We start from the raw sequence: 16477 nt of genomic DNA, 5'->3' as shown, positions 1-16477 counted from the left end.
CCTCCCATCTCCGAGAAAGCACAGCCCCCCAGCTCCTTCTAGGAAGGCAGGCTGGGGCAGTGGGACGCCCTGCGCTCGCCTAGTCGGCAGCTGGGCATTCAGTGGGATGGAGTCGTGGTGGTGGGACCTCAGGCTCCGCCGGAGGACGGAGAAGTTCACACTGGACAGGAGTGCTGTCCTGGCACCCCCAAACCACCCCCTGCAGGTGGCCCCAAACACCACCCGCACAGGAGTTTAGTCTGGTGGAAACTTGGGGAGAAAATTTCTCATGAAACTTCTGAAGAAGAGGGAGAATTTTAAATGGGTGATTCCGTCCTGGCTTTCTCAAGTGCTGTCATGGCATCAAATCAGATGAACGACTAGTCCTCAAAAAGCAAACAGAAAGGTGAACTGTGCCTGCCTTCCCAGACTCCAGGCTCAGCCCTCTGCCCCCACTCCTCCCACCCTGTCAGCTCTCCGTCTGTATTTGTACTGTTACATAGTGATTTCAGACTGCACTCTTTTTATGTACCTTGTGATATACGTGAGTTTCTGCAGCTTGCATACACATCTTGATTCAAGTTCAAAAAAATGCGAATCTGATCATACTCTTTTCCTATTCAAAACCCTTCAGCAGGTTCCCATCGACCTTAGGATAAATCTGAAATCCTTTTTCTGACTTAGCAGGCCCGGCGTGATCTGGCTCTTGTGCACGTCCCCGGCCTCAGCTCACCCCGTATCTCCCTCTCACTGGGGTCCTTTCTCTCATAGCTCAGGACGGCTGGCTCTTTTCTGCTGGAGGGGATTTGTTCATGCTCTTCTTTCTGCCTGCAACACACTTCCCTCCTCGTCCTCTCTTCCCAGTTACCCTCCCCTCCACCTTTGTTTTTTCACCCTCCTCCTCTGCAAGTTTTAGCTTAAATGCTGTTTCCTCATGAAAATCTTGATTTTCATGACTAGAAAGTTTACCATCCTACTGTTCTTTATACCACTTATCACAATTGTAATTCAGTAATTATATTATAAATGATTTATTTAATACTTGATCCCCCCAAATGGAATAAAAGCCCCAGGAGAGCAAGGCACTTCTGCTTCTTGTCCCCGTTCCATCCCTCACGCATAACAGTGACTGGCATGTGGTGGATGTTCAAAAAGTGTTTTTGGGTGGGTTTATGAATGAATGAAGGAAGGAAGGAAGGAATCATGTTCTTAAAAAATTGTGTCTGGGCAGATATACCTCAAACTGTTGATAATGATTTTATATTGGGCATCTCTTGGGTGCCACTTTGAATGTTCTCAGCCCCACCTCTTCCTTAGGTTAAGTTTTGCCAGGTTCGGTTGGTTGCTGTTTGGCAATGTCTTTCCTCAGGACCCGGCCACATACCTCTTGCTCCCAGCCTCAGAGCTTCCCTGATGTTGCAGAATGAACCACCCAGGGGAGCTCAGGCCACACTCGCGTGCGCGTGATCCAGAAGTGAGGACCGTCTTTGACCAATGAGGAACGTATGGACAGAGCCTCCCCCGTTCATCCTTTGGAGTAGGCAGTCCTGATATTTCATAAGGCTCCTCAGAAGGTTTGGTGGGATGCGTACCATTTATCCACTGCGTGGCTGATGCAGAACCGGGTCCTTGTACTGTCTCTCCCTTATTTGCTCTTATCACTCTCCCAGCCCTGACTGCTGCTCCCAAATAAATTACCTTCAGGCAAGCAAGCCTTTGTTTCAGCTAAAACAGTTTCTTTCAAATTTAAAATTAAGTCACAAAAAAGCAGACTTTTGTCAATCAAATTTATTTATTGGAGTTATAATTTTAGAGATGTGTTCTTTTCATTTGACTGGCTCTTAACCCATGGGTGGTCTCAGAGTCCTTGCCATAATATGAATCATGTAAACAAATCCTTAAGTCCATCAGAGGAGTTCAGGTAGTTGGAAATCTAAAGCATTATAACTGCCTGTCATGGGACTCCTGTTGGCAAAAGCCAAGTACTTCTCTGCTCTCTTTCCTCAGTTCCTAGTATGAATTTGGATATGTTTTAAATATTTAAATGGAGCTATATTATCTGTTTCCATGATGCTGGATTTGCCCCTCTGATTTGGTTTTCTAATAATACTGGGAACTGTTCAGAACTACTCAGAGAGGAATGACTGCAGGAAACTGGGTGCCTTCCAGGAGAGGAATCATGCAGGAAGGCAGGGCAACGGGGCCGAATGGCCGAGAGACATTCTGTCCTTTGAAAGATGCAGGCCCAGAATGAAGTTAACTCGAGATTTTCCTCTCTGGTCAGGAGGATGCTTGCAGGTGAGGAGTGTACCTTAGGGTAATTTTAGGAAATCACCACGCTCACAGTAATGTGACCCACACTTCTGGCAAGGATAATGAGTCACCCCAAATTTTCTAGAGATGACTTATGGTCCTTAAATTTAATAGAAACAGTGTGAACCAGCAGTCAAAATTATGGTTTTAGAGTCTAATAGAGCTGGTCTGAATCTCAGCTCTGCTAGTTACTAGATGGATCACTTGGGCAAATTACTCCATTCCCCCTCATGTGTAAGTGAGGTTGTCAATAGGAACCCCCTCACTGGTTTGGTTTGTTCTGAAGAGTCAGTGAAATGATGCCTACAATCAGTGCTTAATAGATCCTTCGTTTTTCCCATCTTTCTTCATTTTTGTAAGCAGATCCCATGAGAGAACCAAGAGCCAGATGGTTCTCACTTTAACCCAAACTAAACTCAAAGAAGAACATGCTGGGCCGTGTGGATGGTCAGTTCTTTACTGACCAAAATGCTCTAATGCAATGTAGCCCTAACCTCGGTCATTTGCCATAGTCACACATTTTTTAAAATGTCAAATCACCTTTTTATTTAAAAAATTTATATTAAAAGGACACTTTAAAAAATACTTGAAAACCAGTGTCACCTGCTGCAATGTTTTCTTTAATTAAGGTGTTATTGATATGCAATCTTATGAAGGTTTCACATGAGCAACATTGTGATTTCAACATTCACCCATACTATCAAGTCCCCCCCACACCCCATTGCAGTCACTGTCCATCAGCATAGTAAGATGCTGCAGAGTCACTACTTGTCTTCTCTGTGCACCTGCTGCAGTTTGAAGGTAAAAATAAATGCACACATTTAATTAAAACCATAAAATGTCACTGAATTCCAGTTAAATGCTATTTATTGCCTGCCTAGATCTGAGGTTGAGGCCCAAGCAATTTGTTAAAAAGGGAGAATTAGCAAATATTCAAAAGTCATTAAAGACTGGTCCTAAACTGAGGCTTTCTCCTTGATGCAATCAGAGGAGGGAAGGAGAGATGAGTAAGCCTCTCAGTGTGTGACTCTGTGTCACTCGTTCTGTGTTGGGGTACCCCAGGCCTTGGGAAACTATTCTTGTGTATCACAAAGGAATTGAGATGGCTGTGGGGGTGCAAAAGGGTGTCAGAAGCCTGTGCGTCATCTGGGCCATGAACGGTGGCTCATCGCCTCTGCAGCCGCTGAGAGAGTCCTCCGTGCGTTTCTTACTCTTGATTTCCAATAAAAGACAACAGTCCTCAAACATAGCAGTGTTCCTTCCTCTACAGAGGACTGAGGGGAGTCCTGGAGACAGCTGTGTGAGAGGAGAAAGTAAGAAAACAATGCTTTTACCATTCTATTAATATTTATTCTATTTATTTAATACTCATTAAAATTTTTAATATTCATTCTATAATAATATTCTATTAATATTCATTCTATTAATATTTGAACATGATTCAGCTAGTCAAATCCAAACAAAGTCTAGTTCTATATTGTACCAGTGTCAATTTCCTAGTTTTTATACTATATTATAGTTATATAAGATGTTACCATCGGGGGAAGCTATGTGAAGGATGTAAGGGACTTTTCTGTACCACTTTTACAACTTCTTGTGAGTCTTTATTTCAAAAAAAGTTTTAAAAAAGTAAAAAGCAATATGTAGCCAAAATCTTACAAATAGGTCCTTACCCTTTGACTCTGAAACTAATACCTGTAGAAATTTATACTAATGTAACAGGTATGCATCCATGTATGTTCTGCATGTAATTACTTACACTAGTGGAAAGTTAAAAACATCCTTAATGTCCAACAATAGGGGAGTGGAAAATAATGGTGGCGTATATATCTATGTATATATAGATAGATATACATATGCCATCATTAAAAATGATGGTGCATATGTATATTTAATGATACAAAGGACATTCACAATTAAGTGAATATAGAAACTTACAAGTTATAGGAGCCCAGGTTATTTAAGAATGATTCATAGATATATAATATTGAGACTAGAAGAATATATGCCACAATATCAGCAACAGTTATTCCTGGCCTCTGGAATTATCAGTTGATTTTAACTTTTTAATTTTGCTCATGTGTATTTGTAATTTTTCTACAATGAACATGTGTCACTGGTGTAATAAAATTTTCAAAGATAAATCATTAAGTCATTAGATTTACTAAAACATTTACAACAGGGGGAATTAATCCCCTAACACTAATAGCCTATGAATTACAATTGATAAGACAGCCATTGAAAAGGAAAATAAATTGCAAAACTGTGAAACTGCTGTAAGTAGATGTTAATCCATAGCAGATATTGTGCCTTACAAAAGACGAGGGCTGTGATTCGTCACTTCACTGCTAACCTGTCTTCCTCCTTTTCCTTTACTGTTTCCTTTCTGAAGAAATCAGTAAATATTTTGTTTCAAAACCATGAGCAGAAAGCAACCTTAATTCTCAGGGCAAGTCTGTGCAAAAGCTGAAAATCTGCCTAGGTTATTGAGTAACAAGTTTTGTACTTTTGATCACAGGTGGGAAAGTTGCAAAACTCAGTAATTCCCTAAGTGCCCTGATTAATCCTAGATGTCTCTCTTTATAGGCAGGTCTTCTGAATAATATAAAATATATGAGTGACAAATGTCTTCTTTTGTTTTTTATGAATTAGAATTATTTTCCTATAACCAACAGTAAAGGACATTTGTCAAAACAACGAGATTATATGCTATTTACTTACTCATAAATTGTCTCTCTTCCACATAATCTCTGTTCCGTGGTGCAGGAACCACATCTGTGTCGTTCATTTGTGCCTGACACAGGTAAATGCTTAATAAATATTTGCTGAGTGATGATGGTGACTCATTTGTGCTTGGAAGGCTTACTGCATTCCTAGGGAGAAAGCTTGGGGCTTGGGATCTGCAGGCATTCTTTGGAAACTCAGCTCTACCGCTAATGGCTCTGTGACCCCGGGTATTCAACAGCTCTAAGCCCCATTCATAAAAATGCTAGCAGTGATATGTACTTCTCAGGTTTGCCATCAGGAATAAACCTCCTAATATGCATTGATAACACTTAGAACAGTGTCTGGAGCACAGAAGTTGCTTGAAAGATATTAGTTGACAATATCTGAATTCCTCTTTTTGTCCTAGCTTTAATTTACCTCCTTCTGCCATTATTCCTAACTTACTATAATGGTTAAGAGAATAAACTCTGGCGTCTGAAGGCCTGTGCCATCTTATTAAATAAGAGTGTGACCTGGAGCTGGTTGATTAAATACTTTGTACTTCGTTTTCTCATCTGTAAACTAGGGATCATAATAATAGCACTTATTCCATAGGATTGTTATGAATATACAGTGAAGAAATGCTTATAAAATGCTTCAAAGAGTGTGACACAGAGTAAGTGTTCAGTAAAGGCACTTTATTCTCTTACCAGGCCTCTTATTATCTATCATGTTGCATCTAAAGTACAGTTTACAGCTGACCCCAACTCCTGGCTTCTTTTCCTGAAGTAGTTATTTATTCTGATTTGGCTCTTATATGACTACCAATTCATAGAGTAGCTACCCAGAGGCTTATATGGTCTTGGGCACTTCAGAACCCTACAGAACTTTAAGAGGGGTGGGGTTGGCTATTATGCCAGAATAAATAACAACAATTAACATTATTTTCTGCCAGATTCTGGGCAAAGAACTTAACCCTATTATTACCTTATCTTAAAAGATAAGGAAACAAGCTAAGAGAGGTTTTGTTTTGCCCCACCTACTGCTTGGGAAGTCAGGACTTAGGCCCAGGTAGTCTTCTACACTCTTAACCTCAAGTCATCCCATTTGCTGCATTTATCATATTAAAAAGAGGCAATTTTTATTGATACCTGATTGCAATTTTGATCCTAAATGTTTATCTTTACTTCCATTCAGTAGAGCCCAAACCTTGGAAACATAAACAGCCTCCACACAGTAACATCAGGTTAACCCCCAAGAAGCAGAAAGGGAGGGAGTGTAGAGGCTATTTCTTTTTTAGATGAGATACTGAAAAATTACCAAAAACTAAATGAAGACTAGTCAATATATTGGTATAAAAATTCCTTTGGTTTTTGTAACAAATGGAGAATCCAATAAGCTTAACCTGAGTTATCACATTTTGTTTCAGTGTTCAGTTTATGACTGAATTACTTTGCAGCTAGAATTCGGAAACATATTTGTCTTAGTAGGTCTGGTTCTTCCATTTGCAATAGCATCTTTGTGACAATTAGCTGTGGATAGAAGTGTATGGTTGTTGTAGAAGAGGGCTCAAAGAGTGGACAAGTCATCTCTTGATGCCATTCTCCAACCTGCATTCCTTGCCCCTTGCTTGGGGCTAAAAATGACTTGGATTCTAAACCAACTACAGCATTTTAGCATTATCTGCTAAAAATTTAAATGCATGCTCCCTTTTACTCACTAATTTCACATTTAGAAGTTTATCCAAGAGAAATGCCCACAGCAAATGCAAAGATATGTTCAAGGTCATTTACTATTACATTGTTTGCAATTTAAGATAAATAGAGCTAACCTAAATATCCATCAGGAAGGGATTAGTTATATATTATATACCACAATGTATCATACAGAGGAATACATAGGTAGATTTGTATGTAGAAGATTGTAGGTGTGACTCTAATACAGTATTGTTGAAGATATTTGTAAGGATAGACATCAGTGATTGCAAACTCAAATGCATTTGGGGGCCAGACTGGTTTTATAAAATGGGACAGGTAGGGTCTAGGACAACCTTGGGAGCGCACACTCTATGTGAAAGCAACTGGCATTGCTTAGCTTCAGCTAATCGTTAATGGGGTGGCAGATTGTTGGATGTTCCAAGAAAAGCTACAAATCACGGTATATTTTCATGCTACTTTGTGATTGTCTACTCATTTCTCTGCCACCTTCCAAATATTGGTGATATTTTGAAATTTCTCTGTGAAAATATCTGTTATGTGAACCTCTTGATTTTTATTTCATGACAAATAATAGAAATATTTAAAAAATACATTGCATGTGGTCATCTGTGAACTGGATCGGTCCTGCAGGTTCATGGTTTATCAACTGCTAATCTTCTGAGCAATGGTTTTCCCTGGAGAATAATATTATGGGCCAATATCAGAGTATGGTCTTCTACCACCTATACGTTGCTTTGTATTTGAGGTTGTTTTGTTTCATTTTGTTTGTTTGACCATAGTAAGAGCAAGTGTATTGGTCACAGTGAGGCGCAAGGGACCTACATCCATGAGAAGCATGGCTCAGGCCTCCCCAGTGGCCTAGACGTCCCTGTCCTCCACCAGGCTCTGGTGGTAGGCCTTATACTGGTCCGAGGTGAGGGAGAATGCTTGGCTGTTAGAAATGTCCAAGTCCACTGTGTTCTCCAGTGAGGGAGTACCCCCTAACCGGGCCCTGTCTAGCAGGGCCCTGAGGTACATGGAAACAACTTGATCATCAGTGATCCATGGCTGTTCTTGGGGTTTCGACTTCCCCACTTAAAACCAGTGATTGGTGAGGCTAGTGTCCTCTTCCTTCTAGTTAAATGATCAGATCTTCCACAGAGTCCCAGGTTGAACATACCTCCTTTCTTTTGCTTGAAGTCACTGGTCCCTGATCACTGTCAGGATGCAGCTTCTCACCAACAGTCCAGTACATGGGGCAGTGGTTCAGCCTGCAGGCCCAGGGCCCCTGATCCTGCCTCCACAGAGCCAGTGCCTCGCATCCCTACTCTGCCCCTACCGCCCCCAGTGAGCTCAGCACTTGCCACTGGCGTGGTCGAGCCTGAGTCAGGGACCCCTGGGGTCTGGCGGTTTTATTGGCTGCTAGGCAGTTTCCTGCTTCTGACCAGTCCTTGGGCAGAAGACACTCACTTGGCGGCCCCATTAGAAGGCATTCACCTTGAACTTCCACTCTGGGCGGCAGCAGTGATGCGAAGGGGGGGAGAGCGGGCCAGCCGGTGGGGACCCACCACCTCAGCCCCGGCTGCAGGCCCTCCCACCCCGCAGCTGGCACTCTCCTTGCTCGGGCACCGACGGCTGCCTCACTGCGCCTGCAGCAGAGTCCCGAGTTTGGGCAGGGAGTGGGGGTGTCTAAGCTGGGGCTCAGCAGGGGCCGAGGGGGGTGCCCGGGGCCCACGGCCTGGCTCGAGGGCCGCCTGTCTGGGCCTGGGGCCAAATCCACGTCGCTCAGTAGCCCCTCCACAGGGTTTTCCTGGGCATCGGGGGTAGTGCATCTGCAACTGGCGTATGGGGAGGTATCCAGCCCAGGAATGTCCGCAATACTTCAGGTCAAACACTCACAGATGCCGCACAGGTCTGGGGGTTTCTCGTTCTGTCCTCGGCTAAATGCAACACTCCCTTCCGGGTCAGAAGTTCTTCTTCCGGGTCAGCAGCTAGGGCTTGTCCTTCCCGGAAGCGCAGGCGCATCATCCTCAGCGCAGGCCTGGAAGGGGCCGGAGTCCTGCACGGCATCCTGCCCCGAGCCGCGCTTCCGGGGATGCAGGTGCAGATGCGCACGCGCGGCGCCACCCCCGCCAGGCCACACCCTCCGGCGGCCCCACCACCCGGGGTAGGACCCAAGCCATGGGCGTCAGTGGCCCTCCGTCGAGGGTTGGGGCGCAGGGTGCGGGGTTTGCCCCTGTCTTTGGGCGGCTGGATCGCTCTTGAACTGGTGGCTGCACAGCCCCCTCTTGTCAGAGGAGCCGTAGAGCAGGGGGCGGGGCTGCTTACTTTTCTATCTACAGCTTTATAATAATAATACAAAAAAACACAGATACACAAAACAGACTTAACTGGCCTTATGCCGGGAAAGTCTGAAGCAGAGTGGGTTTCCCGACCACGTCTGACCGGACCCCGTTCCAGGATTTTGGCCTCGCCTTGGCTTTGTTACCCATCTCGGGAGCCTTGAGGGTGGTGGCCTGGACCGTGATAACGGACTCATCTCGATGATGTTTTTTGCCGGGGTTTCTGTAGCCTTGAGATACTTCTGGCCGTGGGAGGCCGTGAGTTCTGGGGGTGGAAGCAGAGTTTTAAGGGTGTTGGGAGAGAAGGGTCACATCTCTCATTTCCACCCTGTGTCTGGGCTTGTGGGAAAATGAGTATCTAAGAGATCATCATTCATTCATTCATTTGCTCATTCATTCAAGGAAAGCGTTTTGAGTTCTTACTTTGTGCCTGGCCCTGTGTTGGGCCCTGAGGACACAGATGTTTTCACGGAGCTCCTGGCTTTGGAGGTGACACCGACATAAATGGGCCGGTGTGATGAGAGTCGGCACACGATGCCTTGGGAGACCCCACTGGAGGTCGGGGAACATTTTACTGAAGAGGTGGCACCTAGGCTGGGTTTTGAGGGATGAGCAGGGGGAGTTAACCTGGTAAAGAAATGGAGGGGGGATTCAGGGTAAGATGGGAACAGTAAGGCCCGATAGTTCCTGTACCTTCGCCAGCCTCTGTGCGGGGAGCTGGTTAAAGGCACCCATAACATCATGATAATCCTCACTGAATACTGCTAGATTCCAACTGGCAATTCACCCCAGTCCTGGCGTCATTACCCACTAAGGGCCTTGCTTCCTGGGAAAGGCATGAGTGCAAACGCACGAAAGTGAGAAAGGGCCTGGAACCTTCTGGGAACGTCCTGTGCTCTGCATGGCCTGAGTGCTGAGTCTGTGGCAGGGAGTGTCAGGCTTTGGGACTGGAGTGTGGGCAGCACCCGATCACAAGTGCTTGACGAAGTGACCCAGGGCCTCTGGCCTCCTTCCTAACAGCACCTGAGGGCCAGCGGCAGGGGTTGAGCCAGGGAGATTGGGGGCAGTTTTATATATATATATATATATGTCAACATATATTTTCACCCAGAGTTTTCATGACTCTGTGAACCAAGGGAAGACTCTACGGTGTCTTTGAATGAAAAAAAACCAGCAACTTGTTTTAAAAACTACGAAATGTCTTATGCCTTCCTGTGCTGCTTGACTTCAGGGACATTTCATGCACAGCCTGCAAGTGAATTGGGCCCTGGCCTTGGAAGGTTGCTAGCAAATCCCTAGCCAGTTTCCAGGTGTGTGTGTGTGTGTGTGTGTGTGTGTGTGTGTGTTCATTGCAGGTGTGTGTGTGTGTGTGTGTTCTCTGTGCGGGGAGCTGGTGTGTGTGTGTGTGTGTGTGTTTTCTGTGCAGGCAGCTGGTTAAAGGCATCCAGATAATCCTCACTGAATATTGCTAGGTTCCAAGTGGCAATTCACCCCACTCCTGGCGTCATTACCCACTAAGGGCCTTGCTTCCTGGGAAAGGCAGGTGAATTCTCAATTACTAGGAGCAGAATAAACATGTTCAGCTTGTAAGAACTTGACTTCCTCTGCCTCACGAGGTGAAAGGGAAAGCAGAAGAAGTGAGGGGAGGGGGGAGCAGACTGGGGTGACGGGGGCCGCTGTCAAAGCCCCACAACTGCTGCTGCGGTGGTTTGTCCTGGAGCAGGCGAGCTCGTCTGCTGCTGCCCAGGCGTGTATCCCGGGGTTTCTGGTCTTTTTGCCACGAGGACACGTGTGTATGCTGAACGTGTAAGTGTGCCTCAGGGAGGCCGAGAGGATTTTAGAGACAGACTCAGCAGGATCCGGAGTCTGCTCTGCAACTTGCTTAGCTGTGAGAGTCTGGGAAAGTGGCTTACCCTTCAGGATCTGATTTCAGAATGCTTACCTGGCATGGGCTCTCTGAGAGTGAAGTGAGGTGAGACATTTATGTTTAGTGACCAGCACATGACCGGTGTTCACTAGACGTTAATTTCTTTACTGACCTTGGACTGAAGTTGCCTTTAATTGGTTTCCATGGAATAGCCCTTTGTCTCCCTGACTCTCTGTCCTGCTTTCTCTTCACCGGTGAGGAAACACATTAGGGAAGCAGGAACTTGAGTGGCAGGGTAGCCTGTTGCTACTCACTTTGAACCGGTGACTCAAAACTTCTAAGACTGAGGTTCCTTCTTTATAAGATGGGAACAGTAAGGTCTGATGGTTCCTGAACCTTCCATAGTCATTACAAAGACTCACTGAAGAATGGCAGGGTTGCCAAATTTTAGAATGCGTCAGAATCACCCAGATGGCTTTGTAGGACAGATTACTGGACTCTATCCTCAGGGATTCTGATTCAGTCAGTTTGGGGTGGGGCCCAAGAATTTGCACTTCTAACCAGTTCCCAGGCAATGCTAATGCAGTAGTTCCCAGGCACGCTGAGTACAGAGCCTGGCACCAGATGTCTGTGAGCCACCGTCGCCCTCTGTCTTCTGGGGCATGGGTGATATTGTAGACACCATCACCGGGCTGTAAATCTAATTCTAGGGCCCTTATTTTGCCTATGTTCAGAAATTGCTTAATTTTTATGTAGGACTGATAAAAGCAGCGAGGAGGAGAAATTGAGAGTTCTGGGGAGTTGACATCCACAGGTCATTTGTTCTGAGGACATCTACGTGACCCAGACACAGCAGTGAGTGGCCCGGTCCGACCAGGTCCCCATGTCGTTTTATCAGCCTGGCCCTCTTGCATGCCTGGCTTAAAAATAAGTTTCTGGAACATTCTCCTGTTGCACAAGACTCTCTACCAGGTGTTGAGGGCGCGTTTTGGGGAAAATGACAGGAGATGGCCAGAGGCCAGAGCCTCCTTTGCTGACATGTAAAAAGCCCCATCATCCGTAGGGCTTCTGAGTAAGTGAAGGATGGATCTTCCCGCTGAGGAAATCATGGGCTGGACTCTTTTATTTTAGCAGGTGGATGACAAAGATCAGGGGCGCAGTGACACCTCTGCTGCTTAATGAGCAGTCTGAGTTACAGGTCTAAAATGAACAGCTTCTCTCCCTCCCGCCCACCCACCCAGTACTTAAACTCTCCTTTGTCATTGTTTCTCAGACACGCCAGGCACAAGAAACGCTACCTGGATGTGCAAACCCTGCAAATGCAGCCAAGGTTGGGACTCCGTATGGCAAAGGGTTAAGATTCTAGGTTCTAGGGTCCCATAGATGGGGCCCATCTTCTTACTTCCTGACTTGGAAAATGTGACCCCAAGAAGTGACCTTCTAATTCCCATTTTCTTAACTAAATTCAGGGCAGTAACACCACTTATTCAAAGGGTTCTTGGGAAGGTGTATTGGATAAGCATGCAAGGACTCAATAAATGACAGCTTTCGTTACTGTGGGGGATTTTTAAGTGTTTAGGGCTGGGTTGACCTCCCGCACGCCCTCCCCGAAAGGTCCTTTCCTGGAATTATCCAGCAATGTTGGTTTGTAAGGCCTAAATTCTCTACTTTCCCCCAGTTATTTATGTAGCTCTGGACTCAAAGAGAAGGGAAGATGCTTTTGCATAGGGTCTGGGGAAGGAAATGGGGGCTACAGGCACAGGGGACGATCTCCGAGGACTCTAGCCCTGCCCGACCCCAGGAACTGACTCTCAGCCCCTGTGAGGCGGGGTTAGAACCACGAGCTGAATCGTCCTCATACCTCTTCTCTTTCTAAAACATCCTCCGAGTCATGTGCAGGTCTGGGGAGACTGGAACCTGGAAACACCAATACCTGGGTATAATAAAGCAGGGAAACCTGAGAAAGAGCAGCACAAATTGCTTTCTGTCTGAGCTATTTGTTCCTTGGGGATCGACTTTGGGGAAAAAAGGTTTGAGAATTTTCTGTAACTTATAGGAGATGTGGTCTCCGGAGACTTCTGGCCCCAGAAATAATTGCTTTCTTAAAAAAGACAGGGAACTTACAAAATAAACCTGGCTGTGGTTCCCACTGTTGTTAGGGGGAACCCGGGATTTGTGTGTTTTCTGGAAGCTGCTGGAGCCAAGGAGCAGCTCGATTCTGTGTTGGTTGTCATCGTTGCTCCATAACTTCTTAGGAAGAGTGGCAGCAGTGACATCCGCCAGGACAGCGCCCTTTCTCCGAGGGCTTGGTCTGCGTTGTCCCACTTATAATCTCTGCTCCATTTTACCGATGAGGAAACTGAAGCTCAGAGAGGTTAGGTAATCCCCCCAAGGTAACACAGTCAGTTGTCTTCACTGGAACCTTGTGTAAATCCTGGCCTGAAAGCTATGTCCATGCCCTTCTCCACCCTCTGAATTGCCTCCTTCAAAAACAATAAAGTGACTTTATGATGTGATTGTACAGACCTGCCCCTGAAGTCTTGTCTAAGCAGTTCAAATGAAGCCCCTCAAAATACAGACTGGGTGTCTTCCCGTGACAAGAAATCCTCCGCGTCCCCAACATCTCCCTTCCAGAGCTTTTTCATAGACTCCTGCCAGGGCTCAGCCTGTGGCCCAGGGAGAAAATGGGAAAAGAAAACAACAATAAAACAAATGAAAACAAAATGCTCCAAGGCCTGGACCCATTATGAATGAAACACCCCTTCCCAGCCTCACAAAATGTCAGTCGGATTCTCATTCTTCTAAAAGCTCTGCTTTCAGAAAACATCAGTTTCCTCTGAGGATAAGCCTTTTCATTCTTCATCCAATGATGCAGCCCTGTTTTGGGGACTCTTATTGCTGTTGCCCATCCAGGTTGACAGACACTCACAGGCAGTTTGTCACTTCCCTTCTTTTCCTTTTCCAGTGCATGTAACTCCTGCCCCAGCAAAAGCAGGGGCTCTGGGCAGCGTGCCCCCTTTCCCTCCCCCCCGTTGCCTCCCACACAGCCATGCACAGCTCTTTGAGTTCTCTGCACAGGGTCATGTGCTTCCCCATGAATAAGCTCGTCTTTCTTTTTTTGCCTACCCCTCCGCAGCGACTCTTGGGCCAGCCGGGTGCGCTGCAGGCACCTCCTCATGGGGGCCCTGTTTTTTGACTGGCCCTATGTTTGAGCTGATGTTCATGCATGAAGTCTGACCAGATGATCTCCTTTGTTACTCACAACACTCTGATGAGGTGGGTGGTGGTGATAAACCCACTGTACAGATGAGGAAACTGAGGCACGAGGAGATGTTCAGGGACACACAGCCCTCTAGTGTCTAGATTCCGGAGCCTGTCTTCTTAACCAGCAGGACTCACTGGCTTGAGGCTGTTCTGGGAACTTCTGTGTGGGAGCTGAAGCATCGAGGGTGACCTCTGGCTTTTGAAATTCTCGGCCCAAATGCTCTAGAGAATCAATATGGATAATAACGCCAGAAAGGGAAGGCTAAGCAGCAACAGTAATTAGAGGGTTTTATAGAAGAGCTGCAGATTGTTGAAGATTACCAAAAATGACCATTCTCTGCCTGTAAGCAGGACGCAGGAATGGCCTTGGGAGATGCCCCCCGCTCCTGCCTCCATCTGTCACCTCCTGCAAGAGGTCCGGGTCATTTGCCTCCCCCCAACACTTCTCCGTCATCATGGCCATTGACAGGTAGGTAGGGGCCCTCAGAACAGCAGGTCTCAAAGTTTCAGGTAGGCCAGGGTCATTTAGGAGCTCATGTCAAATGCAGATTCTGGAAATTCTGGTTCAGGAGGCCTGGGAGACGGACCCAGAGATTGTTTATTTCTACCAAGCACCTCTGGTGACCCTAAGGCAAGAAGCCTCTAAGCCACTACTTAAAGTAACCACTGCTTCTACAACTATAGCACTAGGAAAAGGAAGCAAAAAGTCCAGTTGGTCCACGTCTTGACTTGGCCTCGCGCAGTGTCTTGCCGACGACGTAGAGCATGACCGTAATCCCGGGAGCCCAGCGTCCCTTGGTAGCTGCCGCTCTTTGCCCTTCACCTCTTCTGCTGGGGAGGAACACGGCACTGGAGATGGGTTATGAAGATAGCTGCTTGTTTGGGTGCAGATACAACAGAGGTTGCCGCACACCCCAGCCTGCTCTCGTTAAATCACACTGGAAGCCGCCCCTCTGGCGGAGGCTCTTTTCCCAGGAAGAGGAGTGGCCACCCTTGCCTTCCCAGGTAGGATCTCCGGTGGGGCACTCCCGGCTGTTGTGCTCCATTTACAGCCAGCAAATCAGTGTCAGGCTGCCTTTAATCAGGAGCTCCACCAGCTCAGTAATAAATCTCCGAACAGGTTGTTCTGCAGGCAGCTGGTTTTCCGTGGTGCCCAGCGCGCTGCTGACTCCCGAACCCCTCAGCTGTCACACAGGCTGTAGGCTCCACTAGGGCCGGGAGCCCACCCGTCTGGAGAGACTAGCATGATGCCTGCACACGGAAGGTGCTCAGGAAATGTTTGCTGATTAAGTGATTGTAATTCTGTGAATCCACACTTTTTTTTTGAGGTGGTCATTCTCCGATGAGGCCCAGAGGCCCGGGCCAGTGTGAGTCCCTCTGAGGTGTCACTCTTCTCAGACAAAAATGAGAAAATACAGGCCAGTGTATGAAGTTTTTCATAAATCTAAATTTATTCAATATAAAGAAACCACCTACTCTGAGACTGTGTCCTTCCTAACTTGGGGGTATTAAAATTGTTTTTTTTTTCATGAGATGATGGTAATAGATGTGACATATGTTGACTAAATTGACTCCCCACCCCACTCTTTGGAGTTGGTCCCCTCACTTCTCGCCTAGATAACTAACGTACACTAGGGGCCTTGCCTGGGTGGCTCTGGCAGCAGCCTGCCGGGGTCCACGCCTTTCCCCTTATCTATCAAGCCTGCTGGTTACAAACCAGAGAAGCTGATTCTAGTCTGTGGGGCTGTTTCCTCAAACATAGAAAGACTATAAAAGGTGATGGTTCTAAGTACAATGTGCACAAACCTGATCTGGATCCTGGAACAGAAGAAGGGTGTTAATGGAAAGCCTGGTAAAATCCAAGCAGAGTGGTTAGTGTAGTTAACGGCAATCCACCGGTGTTCATGCCTTTGTAGTGCCGGGTGTACCCTGCTTATGTAAAATGCTAACAATAGGGGAAACGGGACGAAGGGTATAGGAGGTCTCTACTATTTTTGTAACTTTACATTCTATGAATGTAAAATGATTCCAAAATAAAAAAGTTTATTTAAAAAAAGGTAAATGCTCAGTCCATGTGCTCAAGAATCCATTTGACCAGAGTTGCCTTTTGAAAATGTTAATCAGAGCTTATCAGTACCTTTTAAAAAATCTTTTAATGGCCCATTGCACTATAAGTAACAGTGTGCAGCCATGCCAGGCCCTGGGGAACGGGCCAGCTCGTACCCCCCACCTTACCTCCTGTCCGTGCACCCCACCTCCAGTCACTGCACTCCGGTCACACTGCCTGCCGCCTCCTGACCGGTCACGCC

The 16477-nt window shown here is 46.3% G+C and overlaps 1 long non-coding RNA gene across 1 annotated transcript; it reads right to left on the bottom strand.

Annotated features, from left to right (window-relative positions):
• Window positions 1-3141: 3141 nt before the first annotated feature.
• LOC130680446 (uncharacterized) lies at window positions 3142-5062 on the bottom strand. Its single transcript, XR_008993476.1, has 2 exons — window positions 5014-5062; window positions 3142-3588 (listed from the first exon to the last, which is right to left on the bottom strand). It is a non-coding gene; the product is annotated as an uncharacterized LOC130680446 (long non-coding RNA).
• Window positions 5063-16477: the final 11415 nt, after the last annotated feature.

The sequence above is a fragment of the Manis pentadactyla genome, chromosome 13, assembly GCF_030020395.1.
Source record: "Manis pentadactyla isolate mManPen7 chromosome 13, mManPen7.hap1, whole genome shotgun sequence".
In the NCBI taxonomy this organism is placed as follows: Eukaryota; Metazoa; Chordata; class Mammalia; order Pholidota; family Manidae; genus Manis; species Manis pentadactyla.
This window is presented reverse-complemented; position numbering and strand designations above follow the sequence as displayed.